Source organism: Coturnix japonica, chromosome 3 (assembly GCF_054131305.1).
Source record: "Coturnix japonica strain WE chromosome 3, WE-NBRP24, whole genome shotgun sequence".
Taxonomy (NCBI): domain Eukaryota; kingdom Metazoa; phylum Chordata; class Aves; order Galliformes; family Phasianidae; genus Coturnix; species Coturnix japonica.
In genome coordinates, this window is record NC_140665.1 from 80,298,478 (window position 1) to 80,326,066 (window position 27,589).

General features: G+C 35.5%; 1 protein-coding gene across 2 annotated transcripts in view; it reads left to right on the top strand.

Annotated features, from left to right (window-relative positions):
• Window positions 1–27,589, top strand: part of EYS (EGF-like photoreceptor maintenance factor) — a 779,301-nt gene that overhangs the window by 64,064 nt on the left and 687,648 nt on the right. The gene's annotated exons all lie outside the window — the stretch shown is intronic.

A 27,589-nucleotide genomic window follows, 5' to 3' on the forward strand; every position in this document is an offset into this window, starting at 1 on the left:
AATACTCAAGGGCAAGTAATTACAAGTAGAAGTAAAACTTCTAAAAATGTATATTTCATGAAATCATTAGTTATCCCTGAAAATAAAGAAATTATAATAATAAAAATAATTACATTGAGACATGAAATTAAAAGTAAAGCAAAATACAGTGGATAGCAGGAAGGGAATTAGATGAAAGTAACAGGGATTCAAGTGTCAGTCTTTGTTTTCTTAATGAGAGATTGAATGTTCTTGTTGATATTTTAGTTGAGTCTGTGTATAATTGTATTTAAAAAAATATTTATTCCTGATTATATATTACTCCACCTTATATTCTTCCCCTGTTTTAGAATCACAGCATCTCCAAGGTTGGAAAAGACCTCTAGGATCACCCGGTCCACCTGTCCACCTACCATCAATATTTCCCACTAAATCATGTCCCTCAGTTCAATATCTAAACATTTCTCGAACACCTCCATGTTCAGTGACTCCACCACCTCCTCGGGCAACCTACTACAGCATTTGACCACTTGCTCAGAGAAGAATTTCTTTCTAACATCCAACCTCAATCTTCTCTGGCACAACTTGAGGGCCGTTCCCTCTAGTCCTATTGCTATTCACATGGGAGAAGAGGCTGGCTCCCACCTCATCACAATCTCCCTTCAGGTTGTTATAGAGAGCAATAACGTCTCCTTTGGGCCTCCTCTTTTCCAGACTAGACAATCCCAGCTCCCTCAGATGCTCCTCATAAGACTTGTGATTTAGACCCCTCCACAGCTTCATTTCTCTTCTCTGGACACACTCCAGGGCTTCAATGTCTTTCCTGACAGAGTGAGGGGCCCAAAACTCTACACAGTATCTGAGATGCAGCCTCACCAGAGCTGAGTACAGGAGGATGGTCACTTCCCTGCTCCTGCTGGCACCATTGTTTCTGATACAAGCCAGAATACTGTTGGCCATCTTGGCTACCTGGGCACACTGCTGGCTCATGTTCAGCAGTGCATCCAAGGTCTGTTTCCTCTACACAGTCCTCCAGTCACTCTGCCACAAGCCTATAGCATTGCCTGTGGTTGCTGTGGCCAAAGTGCAGGACCTGGCACTTGATTTTGTTGGACTTCATGCCACTGTCCTCACACCATCTATCCAGCCTGCTTGCATTTCCTCTGTAGGTCCTTCCTTCTCCCAGGCAGATCAGTGCTTTCTGCCAACTTACTGTTATCCTTCCTTCACTGTATTGGGTATCACAATCAGCTTCATTCTGTGGAAGCTGAAACGCCTTTTTTTCAAAAGAAGAAAAGTCTTTCAGTAAAGTTTTTTCCCGTGCCTGATCTATATCTTTATAAAATACCTACTTTTGTCCCTTTCTCTCCTGAAACATTTCTTTGAAATATTTGAATCTTTACAGTTTTCACCTACGGAGGTTGAGCTGAGGTGGCAAGGAAAATTCTTCTATATTTACCTGAACACACAATCAGATGAAAATAGTTCAATGCACTCAACTCTAGAGAAGGTTTCCAATGACTGGAAGCAGTCATTGCACTACAGTCTTCTAGGTTTCTAGTAAGAATTGAGAAGGAAAGGAAGGACAGAAATTGAGATTTTGAATTATCTCTCACCTTCTTCTCTATCAAGTTAAAATGAAATTGAGCATTCCTTCTTCCTTCTAAGCAAAATAAGTATCACTGGAGGCCTTCAGGAATGGAGGAGGTTCTCTTTATCACTCTAGCAAGTGGTAGAACGAGAAGAAAATGAGTTGTGCCTGAGAAGGTACTATATCCCTGGATATAGGGAAGAATTTCTTCATGACAGGACAGTCAAACATTTGAACAGGCTGCTCAGAGAAGTGGTGCGATCCTTAGTCAAAGAAGTATGTAAAAGATGCATGGAAGTAGCACAAAGTGGGATGTTTTAGGGATGGGACTCCAGTAGGTGAAGATGAGGTTGGTGGTTGGATTTGGTGATCATGGAGATGTTTTCCAACTTAGGTGACTCTATTCTGTGAAATTACCTCATTTTATTTTTTTCTTTCTGTTGTTATATGAATTACTTCAGTTTTAACTATTATGTGGAAGTATGCAGTACATAGGTATAACTTACATCAGAACCGATTCAAAAGTATACAATATATTATTGCAATTATTGTCTGACAAAATATGCTTGTTGTAAATTTACATTTCTGTCTGTGCTAGTGTGTATTAGGGCAATTTCAAGAAGAGTTATCTAAAGAATTATAAAGATATAAAAATACATTTTTCTGTTATTCCACTGTAACTATATTGTTATCAGACAAGATGTGTTGTTTAATTGCAAATTGTTTATTGAGGATGCTATTCTAAGTATGTGAGTTGGTAGTAGATTAAAACCTTTCATCTATTTTAGTGATTGAACTCATGCACAGAAAACATGAACACAAACCAAGAATGTGCAAATGATGCTTAAGATCTTATAAACCTTAATAAACAAAATGCTATTAGCAGTAACAGCATAATCTGAAAGAAAATGCAAAATTTCTTGTCAGTGAAAATTGAGGTATATAAATGTATGTGTTCTAGTGAGTGACATTCGATCTTGATAGATCAGAGGGGAGGACAGAGTTTTGGTATTCTGTACTTACGTTTTATGTCACTTTTGGTGGTGTTTCACATGAAGGTTGTTAAAACCAGTGCCTTCTGTTTGGACCATCTTTGTAGCTGGCCAAATTGGTGTCTTTTGTGTATGTGTGCATCCATCACATGCATACCTGTTCATCTTTGCCAGTGGTTGAACATGCAAATGGGAAAGTAGCAGCTTTCATGAGAAAGGACGTCTAGGTCTCTGGGTGCATGGAACTGGGTTTCCACAGATGAAAAGAGGATAGTTAGATTCTGGTCTCCATAGAGGATGTGCCTCTTATACATCCTCTAACAAAGAGAATGTTTCAGAAACTAGCATTCTGACAGATTTTGTGATCCTCATTTGAAGATGCACTGAAAATTAATGTAACTAATTCACAATCTGCAGAAAATAGCAGTATCTTAGCTATCTGTAATGGCAATGCTTAAGGTATTTACCGTGGATAGCAATGGACTGAGAGCAGTATTTTGCCACTTGAATGTATTTTGTTATATGTAGGAGGCTTTTTACTCTTCCGGTGGGAAAAAGGGAGATAAGAGATTAAATACAGTACTCTATTGAACATGAGACTGCTGCCTTTTTTCCCCCACATATTTCTATAATAAAAATCCTTGTTTCCTGCCTTTCCCAGAGACTCGGTTAACCTCTTTACAGTCTATGGCTAGTTCCCTCATCACCTGTTGAACAGGAGATGTTGTGCTACTTTTTTAGAGCTTCCATCATCTAGGTGCTCTAGTTTAAGATGGTCTGTTTGCTTAATCCATTAATTAAATCCCAAGTACTTTGAGAAAGGTCATAATTATAAATATACACACCAATGTATTTTAATATGGAGTGAAAAATCTATTATTTATACAATTAGTATTTTAACAGCATGGTTCAATTTATCCAGAGCTAACAGTTATAGTCCAAATTAATACCCATAGCCTTATTAATAGTATTCCAAATATATTATACAAAAGAAGAAACATAAAGCTAGTCTTCCAAGTACCTATTTTTTCACTTGGGTGTTACATACAGCTTTCTAGTGTTCCTCTTGGGAACAAGATCAACACACACATCTCTTGCATGGGAGTCAGACTCATAAGAATTAATCAGCCTTCTGAGATCTTTGAAGAGGGAAGTATAAGATCCATGGTGGAAGATTCTCTCCCATTAGTCAAGAGACCATCTCAGGCTTCTTTTACATATCTTACATATTTTTAGATGCTGCCTTCCAGCACTTGAGCACCTCACACACAAGGTGCTAGAATGGGGTGGAGCCAGCCTGAACAGATACTTACTGTGCCAAGTTTGATTTTCAGTGTTTTCACAGAACAGAGATGGCAACAACAGGGATGCAGGAAAGTGAAGAGTAGTGGGCAATTAGAGATCAAGTCTATTCAGACTTTTTTAATCATTTCCACTCTTTTTTTTTTTTTTCTTCTTTCTTTTAAACTCACTGATAGTGCCTGTTGTCAAGGATGACAGTTTACTCTGAGAAAGCTTAAGATTATGAGAGTGATGATCCTTGGTACTGAAATAATCTCAAAAAATAGTATTATTTACATATTATTATTTACATGAATATTTTATAAATGTATAACCTAAATAAAAACATTATAACTGCTCGGTGTCACTGGAATGGAAGCATGGCCAAGCCTTCTGGCCATTGTTATGGTTGACACCAAAATGAGTGTAGATTTTGTAGTGTTGTGGAAGAAAATGAATGCTATGGTTTGTTGGTTTTTTTTTTAAATGGTGTTAGGATTTTTTAATCATGTTATTTCATGTATATGAAGTATATGCAGTACCTTGAGATCTGTAACGGCATGTTCACAATAAGAGTTTGCAATTCTCACCTGTCTCAAGTCTCAGAAACATTTATTTCTTATTATAGAATGATCTCTATATAGTAATACAAGGTGGTTTGTTTTCCTTGCCCTTTTTACAGTTACATTTACAAATGATTTTTAATCAATTTTTTAGATAATTTAAAGTAGAAATTTCAAAGTTTAGGGATTAACACTTGCTCAGTATTGTTGCTATATTTAAAGCACAAACTGTCATAAAGTATAGTGCATGCTTTAAATATATCTACAAAGTAGACATGTTTCACCGCTGAACATTTAACGTGTTCCTAAAGCACTTCCTGTCCTCTCTGATCTGATGATTAATTGATTAATTAGTTAATTAAACTTCTCAGAAAGGCACTGGAATGGACTGCTCAGGGAGTTGGTGGAGTCAACGACCTTGGGGGTGTTCAAGGAATGATTGGATGTTGTTTTGAGGGACATGGTTTAGTGGGAGCTGTTGGTAATAGGTGAATGGTTGGACTGGATGATCTTTTAGGTCTTTTCCAACCTTGGTGATTCTATGATTCTATGACTCAACTATTTTCCAGGTAATGTTTCTATTGCATACCAGAGATGTTATATATCAGTCGTGTATGACTCAGACATGGGAATAAATTGCCTGAACTTGTGCCTAAACATGATGCAGATAATCAGCCTTACCTAATAATAAAGATACTTAACAATTTTCAAGTTTTTGAGTGTATACTCAATATCTGATAGTTCTGTATGATGGTCAAATATATTTACACAAGGATAACATTGGACACATATTCTTCATTCAGTTTACTTTTTACTACTAAAATAGCTTCAAACACTGGGGAGGTCAGTGATCCTTTGCTCACTTTATAGGTATTTGTCAACTTGCACTCAAGTTTCCTTATTAATAAAATTTATGTCAGGGCAAATTCTATTGATCTTTCTAAAGCTTAAATGTAAGTCAAGACCCTGGAGAGTAAATTGTACATTTCACTGACACTCTAATCCAACCTGCCTACTAGCAAGCATTTAATGAAGTGAATTATAGCAATATATATATATTTCTGTCTAAAGGAATGATTACTGAAAATGAGATGAATAAAAAATATGCATTTCTACAGTTTGAGAAATTGACCTATTATAAGAAAAGTGACACTATCAACACCAAAATAAGTCTAAAATAGATGACAGTGTGCTAACACTTTTGGATTGTGCACAGATTTTAAGTCTACTGAATATAAAATTCACTAGGGTATTGTACATTAGCTGTGATGAACAGTTTGTCTGAAGAAATGTAGGGTACAATATTTGGAATGACTGAAGTCAGAAAATGAATTTTTCCTTATCAATTCTATTCAGATTTGTGAAATCACTCTGTTTGGTAATAGTACTGGCAGTATCACATTAAAAAAAAAAAAAAAAAGTTATTATTTATTTTTATTTATTTATGATGTGACTCGAAACCATTTATTATGTGATTTGAAAAGAGAGTGTCTGATGCAACAGAAGGCTGTGCTGCAATTCAGCAAGTCCTGAAGTGGCTTAAGAATTGAATGGAGAGGTACATCATAAAGTTCAACAAGGGCAACTGTAGAGTCCTGCAGCTGGAGTAAAAGAACCTCGTACTTCAGTACAGGGTAGGGGATGACCTGCTGGAAAGGAGCTCTGCAGAGAAAGAGCCAGGTTTCTCATGAACACCAGATTGTCTGTGAGCCAGTAGTGTGCCTTCAAGGCCAAGAAAGCCAGTGGTATCTTGGGGTTCACTAAGAATAGCATGACTAAGAATAGCATGATAGGTTGAGGAAGATGGATCGTCCTCCTCTTTGTCTTGGTGAGGTCATGTCTGATGTACTGTGTCCAGTTCTGGGCTCCTCATTTAAGGAAAAACAGGGAATTTCTGAAGGTGGTCTAGCAAAGGGCTACAAAGATGCAAGAAGCATCTCCCCTGTGAGAAAAGGCTCATAGACCTGCTTCTGTTCAGTCAGGAGAAGACTGAGATGGGATCTCATCAACACTTATAAACATGTGAAGGATAGAAATCAAGTGGATGAGTCAGGCTGTTCCCAGCAGTACCTAGCTACAGAACAAGTGGCAACAGGCATAAACTGGAAAAAAGGAAGTTCCACACGAATACTTTAAGAAAAGAACAAAGCTTTATACAAGTGATGTAGATGCATATGTTTATGCAATTGTATGGCTATACACAGTTGCATTCTCTCCTAAGTGATTTGCTGGATTAGGGCCACAAGCAATTTCACACTTCCTTGAAATGTTATAGCTGATGTTACAGTTGGGAGAGTAAGATTGTTATATATATATAGCTGAGATTTAAAAAAAAAGAAAAAAAAAAAAAAAAAAGCAAAGAGAGAATAATCGAATGCATTACTGTGTGGCCTAAAGTGATTTTTGCCATCAGTATCAGCTTCAGTCAGTAGATTAAATTACTAGCTTGTTCTAAACTGATATATTTGAAAATAGTTGAAAATAGTTGAAAAATGAGATTTCTTAAGAAATAACCCTTATTAATACTAACCAAACAACAACAAAAATAACAATGGTCCAAATGTTGCATTTTACTGAGACATCAAGTATTACTGTAGAATTACTCTTTTTCTTTTTTATTCCCCTATGCTATGCTGTATATTTTAAGAAAGTCTTGTAACACTCGAACATTATGAGCTAAATAACTAACCACTGAGATCTAAACAGCCATAAGTTACGAGGAAGAAACTGATGTATTTTCTCTATGTGCAGGTGGCTTTTCTAGCTGCCTGTTTACAAAAATTAAAAGATCTAAAATAAATTAGAAGTTACATTTTTATACATGGATAGTGAAACAAAGGAAACTAGAGGAAAAATATATTTTCTCATTGCTATTCAGTTAAATGTATTTTACAACAAGCTTAATTTCATCACCAGTGTAATTTAGGTTGAAGTATATTAGGTTGATATTAATTTTATTTTTGACAAAAAGAAACATATAGAAACACAAATACATAAGAGAAAGTCTCTTTCAAAACTATGCTTTCCATATGCTATAAAAAGTAAAGTCTGTAGCATCTCAAATATAATATTTTATAAATGCATTACAAACAAACAAACAAACAAAAAATAATCACAAAACCCGGCACCGGTTACATAATCACTGAACAGGACATAGAATATCAGATAAACTATTTTTGATTAACTGTTGTTTGATTGGGCCAGATCTTAAGTCTTTAGAGAATTTGTATAAAACATGTGAATTTTTATAAACTCATAGAATTGCATTGATTAAAAAGGACTTCAAAGGTTATTTAGTTTCAGCCTCCCTACCACAGGCAGAGTCACCAACCACAAGACCAGGCAGCCCAGAGCCACATCCAGCCTTGCCTTGAATGCATTCAGGGACAAGACATCCACAATCTATGTGGGCAACATGTTTTCCTCTTAACTGTATTTGTTTATTCAAAGTCCCCATAGAGACATCTGTCTTACTTTGAATGAAGTAAAGGCAAATTCAGCAGAAAAACTGAAAATCTTGGAGAAAAATTGAAGCTTATTTTTTAGTTAGAAATCATTTAAAGAACATGATAAACTTATATCTCACTGTAATTTAGAATTTTTGAAGTGGTAAAATATAGCTTCAGTGTTCCAGCATTTCTGTATTTCCATCCAAAGGTAGTATGCTTACTAATGCATAGCAATGCAGTTTTTTCTTTTACATTCTTAGTCCCATTGTTCTCTTCAGATACCAAACAGGGCTGTTCATAATAATTTTCTTTTTACAGATCTCTGCTCATTTGAATCTGAATGCAATTGTAGTTCACTTTCTATTTAAAATAATTATGGTAGGAAATGTAAAAATGTTTATCTAATTGCAATTCCTAGCATATAATCATAAGTCTCATCTAAATATCAATCTTAGAACACACATTTCTAGTCAGAGAAGCTTAGAGACCAGGGAAGAACAGGGGTGTGTGGGCTGAAAGTAGAATTCTTGTTTGTATTCTCCTCAAGTACTTGATATAATTGTTCTGAATAGGGAGGAAAATGAACTCAATATTGTAGGAACTAGAGTCTACAGTAGTTTTTATTTGAGCAATAAACACATAATATTGTGAAAGTAGGGATAATAGAAGATGCTCTGAGGCACTGTTGGAGTGCGTCTCCTGTCTACAAAATACACAAGAGAATAAAGATGCAAGTAGTATCTAAGAACCTGGATATTTCAGTCTACACGTGGAAAATTTACATTGGTGGATGAACCAAATGGGATATTTGAGAGCTGCTGCCAAACTACTCCCATCTGTATTTTATCGAATAATGGGTGGAAAATACTTATGACTTAAGAAGTAATATGAGGCAATATTGATACAAAAAACATTTGACCGTTAACTTACAAAGATTGAAATATGTCTTAAAGAATGGTTTAGTCCATTAATGATACAGTCACTGTCCTACTGATCCTAGTATTTAAACTGCACTAATGAATCATAATGAAATCAACTCTTGCAGTGCAACAACCTTTTCATATATCAAGAAGCCATAATCATGACTAGGCAAGCATCTGTGATCATCGGGAGACACTATGAGGGAACCCTAATTTTATGGTTAATAAATAGCTCCAGCTCTAAACAAGCAAGCAACAACAGAAAAAGGGCATAGTTTAAAAGCAATCAAAACTCATGCCTCAAGAATGGACAGTTAATGATATGTAATACAGAAGTTATAAAAGGTGCTGGCATATACATGTTATTTTGTTTTACAGGGAAACATCTACGAGATAAAATTTAGTGCATATTTCTTGGATGTTATCAAATGAAGGAAAGGAGGCAAAGAAAGGAAGATGTGAAAGAAAATGAAGAAAATTGAAAGGAATCACCTTAGGAAGTGAGAGAATATCGTGAATGAAGAAAGAAAAATAGAAAAAAGGGAAGCAGGCAGGAAAAGATTAGACAATTTCTCAGAGGTCTCACTGACATTAAAGCTGACTACAAGCTGACAGTACCCATCAGCTCATTAGAGCACTTCATTGTTCACTTTGTCATGCTGTAATATCTCAAGTTTTTTATAATGAGGTACCTTTGCAATCCACTTTACTCCTGTGTTCCCAAAAAATCCACTGTCCCAGTCAGACGTGTGACTTATAACAACTGATGATGATCTCAGTATCTTAGTTTCCTTATCATTTCAGAGCATTATTCATCTGATTAGTTAATTTCCTATCTCTATATTTCACTGGCAAATTACTCTGTATCAAGTACATTTGAGTGCACAAAAAGCAACTATTTCTCAAAAGGGATAAAATAGATTTAATATACCTAATATAGACAGATACATTTACTGCTCTGTGCTTTGAATCACCTAAAAATCTCATGTCATTTTTCTGTGTCTTCTTTCGCATCCAGGTAGTGTAGGTAGTTCTTTAGTTTTTATTTTTGCTGTTGTTTTTTGTTTTCTTTTCAACTTAGAAGATAAATTACCTGTGCTGAAAGAGGTTTTCTTTTGATGTTGATGACATACTTTTTGCTGAACTACATATTTAAATGCTATTTTTCAACAACTAGTTGCAAGTAGTTTTGTTTATGTGATTTAAAAGAGGCACCAGCAGGTAATGATCATGCAACATAATAGGTTACCAGAAGTTCTTAAAAGCAAGGAATATTTAATACCCTAATGCTACTGATGACCATATAATTAACACTTATCAAAATAGTTTTCTGAAAAATAGATCTACATGAAGAAACCACACATAGTGTTTATGTATTAAATTTAGACTTTTCAAAATTATGGCATCTGCAAAGTGCTAAAATAAGTAATATTCTGTAAATAATACAAACCTAATTCATTGACAATGACAGGCATAAATCACTATCTTGTATTACTACTTCCATATTGTTCCTAATCTGATCAGTATCGGAGTATTGTGAAAGCATGAAATCAAAATTTTATAAAGGTTTTAAAACTAGCAGATGATGCATTGCTTCATTGCTTGGGCAAGCAATAGAGAAGTGTGAAGGGGTAAAGTAAAAATGGGACTGAGAAAACGAACAGGAAAAGTTTGTTTTATTGTTTATCTTGGTTTCACATTACCAAACGCTGTTTTAGTTGCAAATAAACTATATAATTTTTCCCTATGTTGAATCTAGTTTGTCCATAACACTAGTAGCAAGCAACCTGGTGTCATTACCTCAATTCATGAGCTTTCTTATTCCCATTTCTGCTTCTGTCCTGTTGAGGAGGGAGTATTGAGCAAGCAGCTAGATGAACATTTGGCCAGTAGGCAAGGTTATACCACTGCAGTATTTTTTTCTCATGTATTGTTAAAAATTTCCAAAGACAGAAGCTTCATAATCTCCCAAGCCTTTATTTTATATCACTATTCTCATTGTCAGTTTTCTGAACAGATAATTTAAATCTTTTTTTGCAAAGTTATGTCTGATGCTCCAATCTAAGCCTAGCAAACAGAGCTATCTTTCCTGTCTGCAACTGTCTTTGGTGTACCTGAAGATGGTTATACCTCTCTTCAGTTGTATCTTCCTTTGTCTAGCCTGTTTTAAAGGTTTCTTCTCCAAAAGAGTGGTCAGGCACTGGAACGGGCTGCTAAAATAATAGTAATCATAGGAAGAGGACAAATGCTTCAGGATATAATAACAATGAAATAAAATATCACTGCTGAAGCTGAAAGGTTGCTCAACATGATACTGCAGGAGCCAAGAGTACAGTTCAGGTGCCACACAAAAAAACACCTGTGCTTATTTACTGGATAAATTAGCATTGAAATTATGTGACTTGTATAGTATGCATATTACTAATAAATTATAGTATTGTATGGAGCACATACCAACCAAAATTTATCAACCAAAAGAAGATTTAATGAAAAAAGAAATTCTTAATAGCAATAAAAAATATACATAATGATAGAAATCATAGTATCTGTCCAGTTACCTATTCACAAAAAATGAGTGTTTCTGTGATGAACCATTTTATATCCACAGTAATTACTGCAGCTCCTCTTAGGAAACTGATCAATTAACATCTTGCTAAATACTATAAATATCTGATAGGAATGTCTATCAATCAAAGAACATATTCCATAGATGTTCAAAAGAACTGTGGTTTTCAAAGCTACATAGCATACAACCATCTAAAAGGGTGATTACATTTGGAAATGATTCTTGAGAGAGTGGGCTGTGCAAATATGCATGAGACAGGAGCAGCAATCAACCCATTAATGATTTGAGTACAGAAGTAAAGATGTGATAATGAAATCTGCTAAAGACTCCAGTTAGAATGTTCTGTCAATGAAAAGGAGAATTAGAAAAGTTTTACAGAATTTTAGTGACCTTCAAAACTGGAGTAAGAGAAACATTAAATATTATACTCTTAAGAAGTAAAACTAAAAAAAAATAAAAAAAATAAAAATAATAATTGCCCAAGCAAAACAGCTGCAGTCCTATGATGATTTATTCACGGTATTTTCAACTGATATACACAGGTATTTCACAGAATCACAGAATCACAGAATTGTAGGGGTTGGAAGGGACCTCTAGAGATCATCGAGTCCAACCCCCCTGCCAAAGCAGGCTCCCTACACCATGTCACACAGGTAGGCGTCCAGGCAGTTCTTAAATATCTCCAGAGAAGGAGACTCCACCACCTCCCTGGGCAGCCTGTTCCAGAGCTCCGTCACCCGCACTGTAAAGAAGTTCTTCCGCACACTCGTGCAGAATTTCCTATGCTGTACTTTCATCCCATTACCCCTAGTCCTATCCCCACGCACTACTGAAAAGAGACCAGACTCACCACTATGGCTCCCACATCGCAGGTATTTATAAACCTGGATCAAGTCCCCTCTCAGCCTTCTTTTTTCAAGGCTAAACAGACCAAGTTCCCTAAGTCTCTCCTCATAGGGGAGATGCTCCAGGCCTTTCACCATCTTAGTGACCCTCCGCTGGACTCTTTCCAAGACATCCCTGTCTTTTTTGTACTGGGGAGCCCAGAACTGGACACAATATTCCAGATGAGGCCTCACCAGGGCAGAGTAGAGGGGGAGGATCACCTCCTTCGACCTGCTGGACACACTCTTTTTAATACACCCCAGTTTGTCACTGGCCTTTTTGGCTACAAGGGCAAACTGCTGGCTCATGGTCAATCTGTCGTCCACCAGGACGCCCAGGTCCCTCTCAGGAGAGCTCCTCTCCAGCAGGTCTTCCCCCAGTCTGTACTGGTGCATGCAATTATTTCTACCCAGGTGCAAGATTCTACACTTGCTTTTGTTAAACCTCATCCGGTTTCTTACTGCCCAGCTCTCCAGCCTGTTGAGGTCTCGCTGAATGGCAGCACAGCCTTCAGGCGTATCAGCCAATCCTCCCAACTTCGTGTCATCAGCAAACTTGCTGAGGGTGGTCACTATCCCCTCATCAAGGTCGTTGATGAAGATGTTGAACAAGACCGGACCCAGTACAGACCCCTGGGGGACGCCGCTAGTTACAGGCTTCCAGCCAGACACCGCACCACCAACAACAACCCTCTGCACTCTGCCATTCAGCCAATTCTCAACCCACTTCACCGTCCACTCATCTATCCCATACTTCCTCAGCTTTGTTATAAGGATGTCATGGGGGACAGTATCAAAAGCCTTTGCTTTTTTTTACCTATTTGCACCTTCACAAAGTACAGTAATTAAATAAGAAACTTAATTGGAATATATTTTGTGAACTTATGCTTATCTTTTTGTGAGGGAAATGAATTTGTGAAAGTAATGCACAAAGGAGTGAAAAGGAGATTATATCAATTTTATTTTTGTACTCTTTTACAGTCTGAGAATGCAATGATTTTTTTTATTTTTTTTTCCCTGTGTTTGAAAGACTTCTGTAATTTTGTACTGTCAATGTTCAGTAAAACTGACAAATTAACTCGTGAAACATGCAACCTGACAAATATGAAAATAAATCACTAATCTCAGAATGATGGAAAGTACCTCTCAAGGTTATCTGGTTCATATGGGTCTTGCTTAAGCAGAGACATCTAGAGCTAGTTGCTTAGGACCACATCCAGACAGCTTTTGACTGTCTCCAATGTGATCAAAAAAAGATTATCAAGAATGGCCTCACAGTGATATCTGCCAGCTCCTAGAATTCATAGATGCATCCCATCAGTCTATGTCCAGTTTGTTTAAGCATTCCCTGGGCTATTCCTCTTACAACCTGGCCTCCAGAGCCTAGGACTGTTTCTAAAGACTGAGATGAAAAGGCCTTCAGTAAATAAGCATCCTGTGTCACCAAGCCTCTGCCTTATTAATCAGTGGGTCTGTACTTTGCCTGATCTTCATTTTGTTACAGATTCACTTTTAGAAGTTCTTATTGAGTTTGAGGGGTGGTATGAAGTGAGCCTAGGTGAACCTCATGAGGTTCAACAAAGCCAAGTGCAAGTTCTTGTATCTGGGTTGTGACAACCCCTGTGATCAGTACAGACAGGGGTATGAAAGGATTTAGCACAGCCCTGCCAACTAGGACTTGGGTATTGGTGAATGGAAAGTTGGATATGAGCAAGCAATGTGCCCTCACAGCACAGAAGTCCAATGATATCCTGGCTGGCATCTAAAGAAGCATGGTCAGCAAGTCAATTACAGTGCCACCCATACTGTTCTGCTCTTCAGTCCTGAACTAAAAGAGCTTAGGTCTCTGTATCAGCTACCCTGGCAGATCTTTGTGCTTTATATATAGAAAGCATCCCCCCATCCTCATCTTCCTTGTACTTCTTTGTAACCATTTAGAAGTACTCCAGTCATGGGAGCCATCCCGACAAGTTTCCAACAGAACAACAAAGTCATATCTCTGCAGCTATGATTTTGATTCTCAAGTTCTTCATGTTACATATCATGCAGTCTGCATTAGTGTACAGGCACTTCAGAGAGGCACTGCTGCATATTAATTTCCCATAACGAGACTAGGGTTTGTTTTATTTTTCATAGTGTTGCTTTGTTTGCACTTCCTCGCTTACAGGACAAAACACCAGAGGTGATCCCACTTAAGCTCTGTTTGATGATTTTGTGTTCCCTTTCGTTCACATCACTCCAGGCCCTGTGCTTGTCAACCCTGTCCATTACACCCTCACAGAGTATCTGGTAACTTTGTTCCTCCTCTATTGCTTCTAGTATAAAACTCTCCTTGTTAGGTCAGCTATCCTGCTGCCTTTGCCCTGCTAAGCCGAGGATCCCATCTCTCCAAATACAATGCTTGCTCATTTTTACAAAGGCAATTATAAGATGTAGTGCTTTTAAAAGGGCATGGGACTCTACAGCCCAAAGTAGTTTTAATTTTTATATTCCCTTAAAGTATCTATAGCCTGTTTTTATCAGCAGGTTATTAGTTGCCTGCCTTCAGGGCAACTAAACAACTGTAACAGAACTAATAATCCTGGATTGATATAGACTATGTTATTCAGTTTGAAACTTCCAAAGTAAACATTTTCCACTAACTAGTATTATGTTTTGGGCATAATATGTTCTGTGATAATATCATGTAGTATTCTCAGTTCAGTTCATTTAATATCATTTCTAACAAGTCCTTAATGGAAAATATGAAGTGGCAATTAAAATGATTGAAGGGGGAAGAAATGCTGGAAAAAAAAAGGACAGAATGATTTGACTCAACAATATTGTAATGGCCTCCAGATCTGAAGAAATCAAGAAAATAGTTAGCATCATACAGTAAACTGAAGATTATGTAAGTCTTTATCCATATTTATTAAAGGGCTACAAAATAAATAAGGGTTCTTCAAAAAAGTATAAGAGGAACAAATGAATAGTTGAAGGCTAACTTGATAATACAGTTGTTATGGCAACCATAAGAAGTAAAAGCTGCACTATCACTGCTGATTTGCACTCAATAGTAAAATGAGTAAGCTAGTATTTCCTCGTAAGCAAGAGCCTGTATTATATCTGAGATGTAATGAGATTAGTTACTACCTATCTACTATATGCCACAGAAAACAACATACCAACATACAGATGATAACGAGATAAATATTTTATTTGTATGAAAAATGTTATTACTCTTGGCTTCGTCCCCACAAATTAATTTTTTTCTTGCTATCACATAGTAGGTCAGATTTACAAAAACAGCTTGAAGATATATCATCAACATCCACAGAGATATGGTGGTAGTTACATTTGCTGAACTATGATTGCAGCTTATCTGTCACTTTTTTTTTTTTTCCTCAACAATTTTTAAAAAGTCTCTAAAATAAAAATGCAATCAGTCTACAAAAACTTTGTTAATAAATAAATAAATAAATAGATAGTTTGATCTACATTTCATCTCAACAACTCCTATAAATTCTATTCATCCTGAATACAACAAGCTTGTTTTTTAGTTCTTTTGTTTGTTTGTTTTTCTCCAAAGCTCTGCAATGCCAGGCTTCCATTAAAATATCCAAAATACCAAACTGTCCTCTGTGTTTCTTTAAACAGGTGGATTTTCCAGGAATGTCTTCACAGAGTTACTACTAGCTCAGATTTGGTTTTGTGGCTTCTTCATTTAAAATGAGTCACACTTTTGTAGTCATAGAGGTTTATAGTTCTGATTTGTATTTAATTAGTACCATAAATGCCCTAAAAATATTATTTTTATTATTTATTATTTATTTATTTAATATTATATTATTATTAACACTGCAGTTAATTTGAATGCTGTCCTTTTTCCATAAGTTTTTAAAGATTTTTCTTGAAGTCTCTATCAATGCAGATTCTGTGACTCAGCAAATTCTACTTAGCCTTTAGCTTTCCATGTTGCAGTGATAGTGCCGCCACTTCACTAAATATCTTGAGAGCGTCCATTTAATATTTCATCAAACTCCTTTTCAGCCATTTACTGTTTATTATGTCACTGGTGAAAAGAGATTTGAGTAATTTGTTGTCTGATATACAGATGCTTGAACCAGTGAATTCATGCCTGAAGGAGCATATAGCTGTGCTGCTGATCTCAATATTTAAAACTATATTCTGACATTTTATAACAGTAAAACCATTCATACAGGCTCATGTGGAAAGCATTGAGGTGTTTATTCTAACTTTTATACCATACATAAAAATGGTTTTGAAAAATTAGCAGAACACTTTAATACTTTTTTTTTTTTTTTTTAAATCCAAGTGTGAGTTTTTAATATTCCAAAACAGAACTGGATTTCATTGTCATCTATGTACATACTACCAGGCTAGTGGTATTCTCTCACAGAGTTCTCAGTGCCTCATTGTCAGTGCACAGTGTACTGACATTTCAGCATCTTCTAACTTCCTGCATTGTGAAAAGGGAGCAGGACCTTAATTTCCTTTATGGTGATGTACATGTTTAATCACTTGATCCTGTGATCAAAATAAATAATTATACATGACATGCATCCTAATATGTGCGTAATTATTGACAAAGAGTAATTATGGTACAGAAAATATGGTGCAGCAATTATATACATTTTGATTTAGAACAATATCCATGTCATATATGTGCTGACAAATATGGATTTCTTTATGCTACCTAAGTACAACCTGTATATTTAAAAAGCAAAAACTATTGTACTGAAACTGTTTTTGACACTGAAATACCTAAACAGCTTGCCTTATTCAAGGACCTGTGTCATTTGCCACCATAAATTACAAGAAATATACTCAAAAACTTGTCTGAATAATGACTTATTTCTTTTTAAGCTACTGCAGAATCTGATGGCACTATAGTAATATATAGCATTCATCTTAAACATTCGGTGTTGCAAGGAAACACATCAGCTTGTTCAGAAACAGAACTGATATGCTAGAAGGAGTTTATTACATCATCACTGTCAACTGATGTTATTCTTATAATTTTTCTTCCACTGAGAGAATTGATAAGGCAGTTATTATGCATGAGAGGTAATGTTTCTCGATCCCTTCTTCTAGAGTGAGAACTTTACTTTCTCTTATATACTTTCTAACTCTCCTTCTTTACATGATGTCAGTCATAAATACTGTCTTTCTGTCTCACTAGTACCCCTCATATCTCTTTATTTTAGAGGGGTTACTGTGAGTTTCTGTTGAATTGCTTTATTTCATCTGTTTGGTAGTCTTAAATAATCACAAAGAGAGTAATGCTGCTTTGTGATGGGAAGCTTAAATTTCATTTAACGTTTTGTCAGAAATGACAGATGAATGATTTAATGATGTTGAATTGTTTACTTTGCACTGGTGATTCAGAGCTTGTCTTTCATCAGCTGACTGAATTTTGTCATCTCCACTGAAATGTGCATTTGCACCATCAAAGGAAATATACCTCAGTAAAAGCATTTGACATGATACTGTTTTGAATTTTGTTGTCACTTATGCTTTGCCTCATTAGAATTTTAAAATTGTAATTTATGCAGCTTTCTTTTTTGCCTGTTTTTACCTTTTCCTCAAGTTTTTTGCCATGTTTATATTTCACAGTGTACTAAGGAAATCACTTTTTATGGGGGAAAAAAAAAAAAAAGAAACAGCAAACAAACCCCTTCTCACATTTTTCATTGACAAAGCAAAGGACTTGTTCTGAGCCTCTGCATGCTGCCTGAGATACTTGTATGCTGACTGATAAAAGTCAAGGGAACATACTATTAAAGACTTCTCAGTATTGTCTTCTCCATCTCTCTTCTTCAGTATGGGATCATGTGTTCATGCATCTTTCCTTGTGGAAAGGTATATTTTACTTTTTTAAACTACTGTATTTTTAGAAGGTTGCTGCCATGCAATTCCTAGTCATTGTCTGCCTTTTCTTTTGTGTTTCTTATCATGAAGGTATTTTGCACCAGAAAGTGCTGGTCTGTTTTGACCTCAGTAAGAAAGGGACTCAGACTCTGTAAAGTAGTGTGTTAAATGATAATTTAAAATTCCTCTTACTGGGGCTAACACTATAAAGAAAAAGAGAGTACTATAGATAATCCCGTATGACTTTAAATACTAGGATTATACTAAATACTACTACCCGAAGTAATGTGGCATGGAATGAGCCATCAAACAGCATGCGCTACACCACTCTGACCTGGTTCATGGACTTAGTAAAATTAAATATTTGCTTTTTTGAGCTATTAGAAGATTCTTATGTGAAAATAACTCTGTTCATCATTTCTACTGCCAAGAAAAAAAAAAAAAAAAAAAAAAAAAAGATGCTCAGATGAGATTGTGCTGCTTCACTGGAAATATGGATGCACAGATGGTGTAAACAGTGGCACCAAGTGGAAGCTTCATTTGTTAGAATTCACCATCTAAGCTTTTCCTGAGGCCAAGGATACTCACAGCACAAGACAGATCTGAAGGCCACATTGCATGTGCAACACAGTGAAGCACAGCACAGTGGCTACTCAGGGCATCTGAAAGGTGGATAACTAACTCCTTTGTGTACTATGGTCTTTGATCAGGGTCCAAAGGATCTATACCCTTCACAGGCACAGAATATTCCCTTCCTTCAGTTCACCAGCAATCCTGTTTTTACTTGAAAATTGATATCATATTATTCCTGAGATTTTATTCCTTAAGATGGACATAGTTTGTTCAGTTATTTTTCAGATACTGAGGCACTGGAACAAGTTTTCCGAAGAAGCTGTGGATGCCCCATCTCTAGGGATTTTCAAGACCAGGTTGGATCAGGGTTTGGCAACCTGGCTTACTGAGAGCTGTCCCTGCCCATAGCAGGACACTGGGAACAAGATGATATTCAGGGTCCCTTCCAACACAAACCATTCTGTGAGTCTGTATCAATTACCTCCTGAAATTGCAGTATACTACTTTTCCTCCCTAGAGCTATCTACTGATCTAGGTCCTTTCAGTAAGGTTCACAAATTTTGACCCTATGTTCACATTAACCTTTCCTACATAGGGAGGTAAGAGTTTGTTATTTCATGTCATTCATTGCCCTGATAAAATTGTAAATATAACATTTTATAACCTTCTGTGTTCTTCCATCATACTGAATGTATTGCCAAAAGAGTAACACAGTAACAAGCTTGCTCTTTGGAACACAAACTGTTGGCTCACTGGGTCTTTACTTAGTGGAATCATTTGTGAGTAATTGCATATTGTTGTTTTCTTTCATTCATTTTGCCAACCCAGGCAGCTTCAAAGCCTTCCAGCTGAGACCTGCTGGCGAAGCATTTCTGAATTCCAACTATGACATCTGCCTATCACTTTTTCTTTTTTTCTTTTTTAAAGGACAGGTGTGGTATTGATTTTGAATACATATACAAATTATGTGATCATAGCAAGAAATACTGTGCATTTTCCTGTAAGTTAATTATATATTGACATAACTAGCTGAAAAAGTTATGACAAAACTGTGTAAACTGTTAGAATATGGACAATGAATAACATTTTATATAATGCTTGATAGTAGAAAAGGTGTAAACTTCCACATATTCAGGTTATTTTAAACCTGTTATGTGTATCCACTGCTCATAACTGCAGTGGTGCCACATAAGAAAAAGGGCCATTTTCAAGCCCTTAGACCTTTAGAAATTATCACTGCTGTGTTAATTCCTGTTCAAAAACATGCCAGTGCGCAAAATTAAGAAAATAGAGGATAAAATATTTCAAAAAGTACTTGCTTATAAAAATGTATATGATAATATACAGTAAGTTTTTCCTTTTGTACAAGTTATTTTTTTCAGCAGAAAGAAATCAGTAATTCACATTTTGAATATGACGGTCTAAAACTATGAAACTTTTTTCTGAATACTGTTATATAAGTAGATATTGCATAGGTTAATTTTCTTAATTATAGAATTTTGCACATGCTCCACAGGACTGCATATTACATTTCAGAAGTATTTTGTAATCTATATTCCATAGCAAAAAGCAGTTCTTCTTACATCTTAACAGCTTGTGACTATAGACTCTCAGTTGTATCTAACTTATTTTTCAGTGTGATCAACATGATTTTATGGATTTATTTCAGTGATCATTTACAAAAGATTTAAACCCCCAAGTCAAACATCATTCCATAAATGAATTCACATTAAAAACTGAAAGAAATTTTTTTTGAATAGACTGAATTGCATTGCAGCTGCAAGATTACTAATAGCTTTAATGGCTAAGAGGAACAAGTCACTTAAACTTGCATTTAGTTTTATGTAAAAGAACTAACTAATCTGCATATATTACTTTACTTCAGTTTAAAGTGTATTTTTGTATTTTGTGATTGCATTATTTAAAACAAATTAAACTTAATTATAATCATTAAATAATCATTAAATGTGGTGGGTTTTTTTGTTTGTTTGTTTGTTTTTTAAACAGTGACACTCTAGAGAGCTTGTCAGTATAGTGATATGTTCGGTAATGGTATGCCAATATATTTTTTGAATCTTTGAATTTTAAATGTGAGAGAAAGTTTTGAGAACCAAACATACAAACATTCTGCAGTAAGTTTTTATGAAAGTGATATGGTCTACACAGAAAGTTACTAAAGCTCAGTTTTATTAAAATTATCTGTGAATGCCTGTACCTGTAGCCTCTTATGATGCAGTGTGACTTTTTTGTTATCAATATGCAAGTCTTTCTCTAATAATGTATAATATATTGAGCTTTTATGGTAATGTAAAGACACTTCTAATGTTTATATTCTCACTGAAAATTGGTATAAAAGCATCAGAGTAAGAAAAATACAGATAAGTTGTTGTCTTTGTTACTTTAATTAGAAGTGAATAAATCTCATTTAGCTCCATTATCCCAGTTACATCACTGAGGATGGACAGTAAACCCATTAGATCAGGGCAGCTCTACCCTAAATATGGTACCTGCGTGTTAGGCAAATGTAGAAGACAGAAAACTCAGTGCCTGTAGAATGAGATTGCCTTGAGAGGTAGGCAGTAGCTGTTCAGAGGGTATTTTACCACAGTTGTGTATAGAAAGATAAGTTACCAAAGTTTTGTATTTAATGTCTAAGTTTTCTTGAGACCTAGGCTTCAGATCACATGATCTTCTTAACCAGGCTTTCATAGACACAAACTGATTCTTCCAGGCATAGGTGGTTTATCCAAGTGAGATGCCTGTAAGAAAACTGATCACTGTACCTTGATGTGATCCGCTACTATACACTGATACAGAATGTGGAAGTACACACATAATTTGACTTGTCCAAAAGAGATATCTCTCTTACTGAAGGAATAAAGAGCTCAGTAAGTGTTCATTAGTAAAATTAGATGCTCACAATTTCTTACTGTTATTATTGGCCTTTAAAACCAGCAGGTATTCTCTACTCTATTAATTTTCTAAAAGATCACTTAACAGGCACCATTTTATCAGCACTCAACAACTAAAGAATGATTTGCTTATCACAGTAGGGTTTCCTTAATTTTGTAGTTATTGTTCTATACAAAGAAACGGAACAGTTAGTGAAACCAAATTCATTCAATGTACAGAAAGCTTTACTATACTGCCTTAAATTGTGCTTGTGTGGATGCTGTGGTATATAAAGAACTAAGTTTTTTGTTTTGTTTTGTTTTGTTTTTTTAATAATGAGAATGAGTGCAAACACAGAAAAGTTAGAAGGGTAGAGGAACATATTTTAAAACATACTGTTGAGACTATGTAATTCTGAATGCTTTTCCTTTTGTTTGATGGATATCCTTGTGGAATGTAAACTTATAATTCTCATTTATTCTTACAGTGCACTGAGAGCTGTAGAGTTAAAAAAAAAAAAAAAAAAAAGAAAGAAAAAGAAAAAATAAAAAAAGAAAAAAAAAATAAAGAGAATTCCATACATGTTTTACAGATTTACTTCTGTTGTGTGCACATACAATTCTATTTGCTCCATTACAGCTCAGTACCTAAAAATATGTATATGTTAATGGAACAAAATTGCTGCTGTTTGTTTTTCTATATTTGAGCCTGTTGTTTTTATGGAATCTAGGGAATAATATTTTTTAGTTTGCTACTGGCAACCCTTACATCTCTCTTAAGCCCTCAGTGCTGTACTGGTCAACTTGTAGTTTGTTCAAATGTAAAGCTATAGTGTGCACAAGCAGTAATTTGAAATTTCTTTTGACGCTAGGGATGACTACAGGAGCATATCAATCTACAGTCACGAGAACTGCATTGCTTCTTCATCTCCTATTGTTACTATGACATATTTCTTCCCTCTGGCTTTCCAGCTTTTTCTCAAGCTAATCGGTTCTCAACTCTGAGATACCTGGTATCTTGCCTTGTCATTAATCACTCTGAAGTTAACAGATAGTATACCTTTCAGCACTATCTTTGTTGGCACAGTGATGAATCAAAGTCATTAAAATATAGGGTAGCGCTTTTTGAAAGCAAAGCCTCTTTTCTTTTTATATTAGGCAGTCTTTCATTTTTAGAAAGTCTTCTTATATTGTTTCAAAAGAATTCCAGCCTGATTGAAATTAGTTAAAAATGTTAATTTCACATGCAATTAGAAATATAAACATTTATTGTAACTAAATTTGAACGTACTTATTACTGTAATAATGCTAGTGTTTGTGAACTATTACATAATTAAAGAATATTAGTCTTTGAGGCCTTTTGCCGTGACATTTTTATTTATAATTTTGTTTTTTCTTCACTACTGTATGGACAAATTATTGATTATCTCATTGATAAGTGTGTGAAAATTATTGGTCTGTATGTTGTTAATTGATTTCTGTAGCAGTTTTTGTCAGCACTTGCAAATAGAAGAGATTTAAATAGTCTGCAAATTCATTTTTACCCATGATTCATTTTGAAATTCATCTTCAGTGCTGGTGTTCTTTCCTGCAAAGTAGACCAAAATTTCAGTGCAGTATAGAGAATGATTATTGGCTGATTATTTAGCTTACATTCTGGAATAATAATTCTAATTCTAAACTTTCCAAATGAGCTATTTGCAAATAAATAAATAAATAAATAAATATTTTTTATCACTCTTCAAGAAGAGATAGCTGGACACTGGGAGTTTTGCCATATGTCAATCCGTTTCGTTCTTGTTCTGACTCACAGTGATTTATAAATGTCATACACCAGTGTTCTGAGAATGCAAATCCATTGAAAACTTTCCAGTACACTGACCATGATCATGTAGAAGCAACTCTAGTGAATATGCATTGAACCTTGAGCCCACTGACTAAAACATAGAATGTGGTAGTACATTAGGAAAAAAAAAAAAAAAAAAAAAAAAAGTTGATCTCCCCGGAAAAAAACTATTCAAAAACCTACAACTTGTTATATAGTTATGTATGCATCCTACCAGAATTATATGCCTCCAAATGCACAAATTGTTATGTACTATTAAACTTCATTGCTACTCTATATCAATAATTACAGCTCCTTTAGGGCTTTGCAAATGTAGGTCTTAGAAGCTTCTGCTATATACAGGCATTCACACGCATCTCTTACACACAAAAGATTTACAGATATGGAAAAAATATCTTTTTTAAAAAATGTCTTCCTGTCTCCTCTAATTGGTAGTATTAACTGTAAACATATATCATTTTGAAATATTAACAGTACTTTCCTCGTTTTTGTAGGAATATTCAAAGTATTCTATAAGAGTAATAGGACAGTAAATCAAGAACAGAAGGCAGTTCAGTCAAATGGCAGGTAGGAGAGAGAGGATTGTATGTCAGAGTTACTGATATCAGTAGCATCTGAAGCAAGCAGTATGGAATAATGGCATTCATTCAGGAGAGCACTTAAAAGGTTTTGATAACAAACAGAATCACTTTTGTTTGATGATCTCAGTTGATATATTATACCCCTTTAAACCAACAATAAATAAAATAATAAAACAGACTTTAAATACATGCCTATGTATTTTGCATAAATTTATTATCTCTTAAAATCAATTACAAAGACAATTCAAACAAATCTCAACTCATGAATCTCTCCTTCAATGTATCTCATGACCTTATCCTTCCAAATGGCTTTTCACTTCTCTGAGGAACTCTTGACTTAGACCAAGCCAAAAAAAAAGTTACAACAAAACTAGATCTAATTTCAAATAAAGGTCAGCAAAGACTATATGTTATGTATATGTATGATATTATATATCTTAAAAGCTCAGTTTATTTACTTCAAGAGGCAACTGTGTAACTGGTTATTGAGGCCAAATTGCCAATTCTAATATCAGTTCACAACCAAAAATTTTGGAAATATGTAGTCTCACTCATATGGAAGAAACTAAAATAATGCAACTTCTACTGGAAATAATACTTAGCTGAGCGCTTGAAAAAATGAACATAGAGAATAAGATTTCAGTCACATGAGTGTATAATAGTAGGTAGTTGTCTAAAAGATACAACAGACAAAATTTACTTCTGGCGCCTCCGGTGGTGCAGTGGTAGGAATCCCCCCTGTGGCGCAAGTGGTAGAAGTGCTGCTCTGCTAAAAGAGGCTCGAATCCTGGGGGTTGGACTCGTTGATCTCTAAGGTCCCTTCCAACCCGCACGAGGCTGTGAGACTGTGATACAAATGTAACCAGTCAATAAGAATAAAAAGCATCAGGAAATGCAGTTCATGCAGCACAGCCAAAGCAACAATGAGGTCCAGGAGAGTTCCTGAATTTTTCTGAATTGAAACTGGAAGATGAAATCAGCTATAAAGATTGGATTGGACTATGAAATGTGTTCTCCTGATTATTGTTAACTATGGCAGAATCTGAAAATTAATTCATATAGCAACTGTGTTATTTGTCAGTAAGATACTGAAGGCTATGCAGTGACTTGCTAAAGGCAACCAGCATTTAATACAATTTTGTTATTAATTAGGTTTTAACTTATCTATTAATGATTAAATTTCAAAACTGATTATACTTAATGGTTCCTAATAATCTAAGTATATGTTTTCAAGTCAAAATCGGCCTTTAATCTCCTCCAATATCCAGGTCGCATATGCACTGAGATCTAGAAGCTAACACTACAGAATTATGTTTATGAATTATAGTCTTTCTGTCTAAGGACAGGAATGGGTTAGGAAATGAGAATGTAGCTGGAACCTCAGTAAGTTTAGTGATCATTACAATTGCTTGAACATTCATCTCCTTATTGAGAAGTAAATACAATTGTAAAGGTTTAAATTATTAAATTGAATAGATGGAAAAATAAGCTCGATATTAGGAGTGAATAGAAATCAAGGATGTAAAGAAAGAATAGAATAAATAATCTGAAAATATTGTTGTATTAGGCGAAATCGGACCCTCGGGATGTAACGTGATAGGCCCTCCCCTGCTGGGTCATGCATATGTAAAAAAGGTAAGGATGAAACTGGATACCTATATAAGGGACCCTCACATTCCAATAAAGGCCATTTTACAGCTCACCATAATGGTGTAACAAACAGCTGTGACTTGGTCGGGGCCGTCGATACACATTCACAAAGGGACTTGACTTTCCAGGTTACCAGATCGAGGTAACAAAATATAAAAGAATGAAGAGAGAGGATAAAACAGTCCCTTTTGGATTATTTGGATCGCACTGACTTTGAGAATGGATCAAATTTTATACTTTATACTTTGTATTTAAAATAGGTGTTCTGAATGAAATAATTGACTGTTTTATAGTAGCAGGATCAGTAAAATTAATAAGAAATATATTTGGATAGGATTTAACTGGTTTAAACCCTGCACTGTGACCCAGTGGCTGCTGCTGCACTACTTTAGCTTTAGCTTGGGAATAGTAACTCTGGATGACACCACCACTGCCACCAGTAACTGCTTAACTGTGCCCTTGCTGTGTGGGGGGCTGGGGCCTAACAAAACCTAACAAAAGTAGGCTGTGGTAGGAAAATATGTTTAAAGAACACAACCTAGGCCTGAAACAGAGGAGGAAGAAACCACTTCAATGAGCATTATGTCTTTCATCAAGAAGGCATTAAGATGCTTGTAACTCTCATAGTTAATGCTTGAACATTCATCTCCTTATTGAGAAGTAAAGTAAATATCACCTCTGTGATACAGAAAGCCATGGGAAGGGTGAATATGATACCAGAGAAAGGAGATATATTGGTACATTTTATTTTATAAGTATTTTAAGGCTTTTAAGCTTTTCTATGTCAAGTAATGAATATAAATTGTTGGACTGCTAAAAATTAATTGGACTAGCTAAAATCAGTGGCTCATCTGGTGTTTCCTTTTGCTCACAGTAATCTGAGCATAACATGTAGCTCTCATTTTCTACCAAATGCATAACACAGGTTAGTAGAATTGTTTTTTACGCCATTATAATCTGCATAGTATTTCTTCTGCATTATTTGTCATTTTCTCTTTTCTTGGTCTAGTTAAATCCATCATACCTTTCCCATTCGAGAACATCACAGTTTATCCTCAGCTTTAACACCAGCAGAGGAGTAACATTGTTTGCTAAATAACGTTAGGCAAAAAGTTGTTGTCATGGTTTTCCATATGTATTCCAAATCATGACATCATGCAATGAACTGGTGGAACTGGAACAACTGCTAAGGGAGGACTGGATTTTCCAGAGTGCTCCAATCCTTGCCAAATGGTTTCTGGGATGTAGTGTTGTGAGAATGTCCTCTTCTGCTCTGCACTGCCAACCTTACAGCACATGGTTAGGAGATGCTCCCTTTCCCATCTGTTTGATTTATTACTCTTGATTCCTTTTATATTTGTCATGGTTTTGTAACTTTTGCTATTGGTATTCCGCATCATAACATCATGTAGATCACAAATAACCACACATCCCAGAGGACCTCGCGGTCGGAAACACATTATGGAAGCACAGAAGCGACACTGGCTCTCTTTCTCACTGCCTGGCAACGGGTGTGGGTGTGCTTCCAAGCTGTGCACCTTTGATTTCAAAGTAGGCTTCTCTGTTTCAAGTATTTGTAGAGGAGTAGAAGAAAAAGGCTAGGCCCTGTCATGTGACAAGAAAATGAAGGGGAAAAAAAAAAATCAACTTGCAACAATATAGATAGAAGCTATCATGCTGTTTGACTCCATCTTCAGGAACAATATGTCCTTGGAAATGTAACTCTGCTCATCCAGCATCATAAATAGTACGTTAGCATGTAGCACTTGAATGACTCAATAATTAATTTAGATAATGTTTACAGTTCAGATTTAGTTCTTAAAAATTCATGCAGATTGAATGGGTCTGTCTTGATTGATACCGCTGTATATCAAATAAGGCAGAAGAGTTCTCACTCTTCAATGAACAAATTAAGATTGCAGTTGTTTTTCTTGACTCTAAAACTCAAGCAG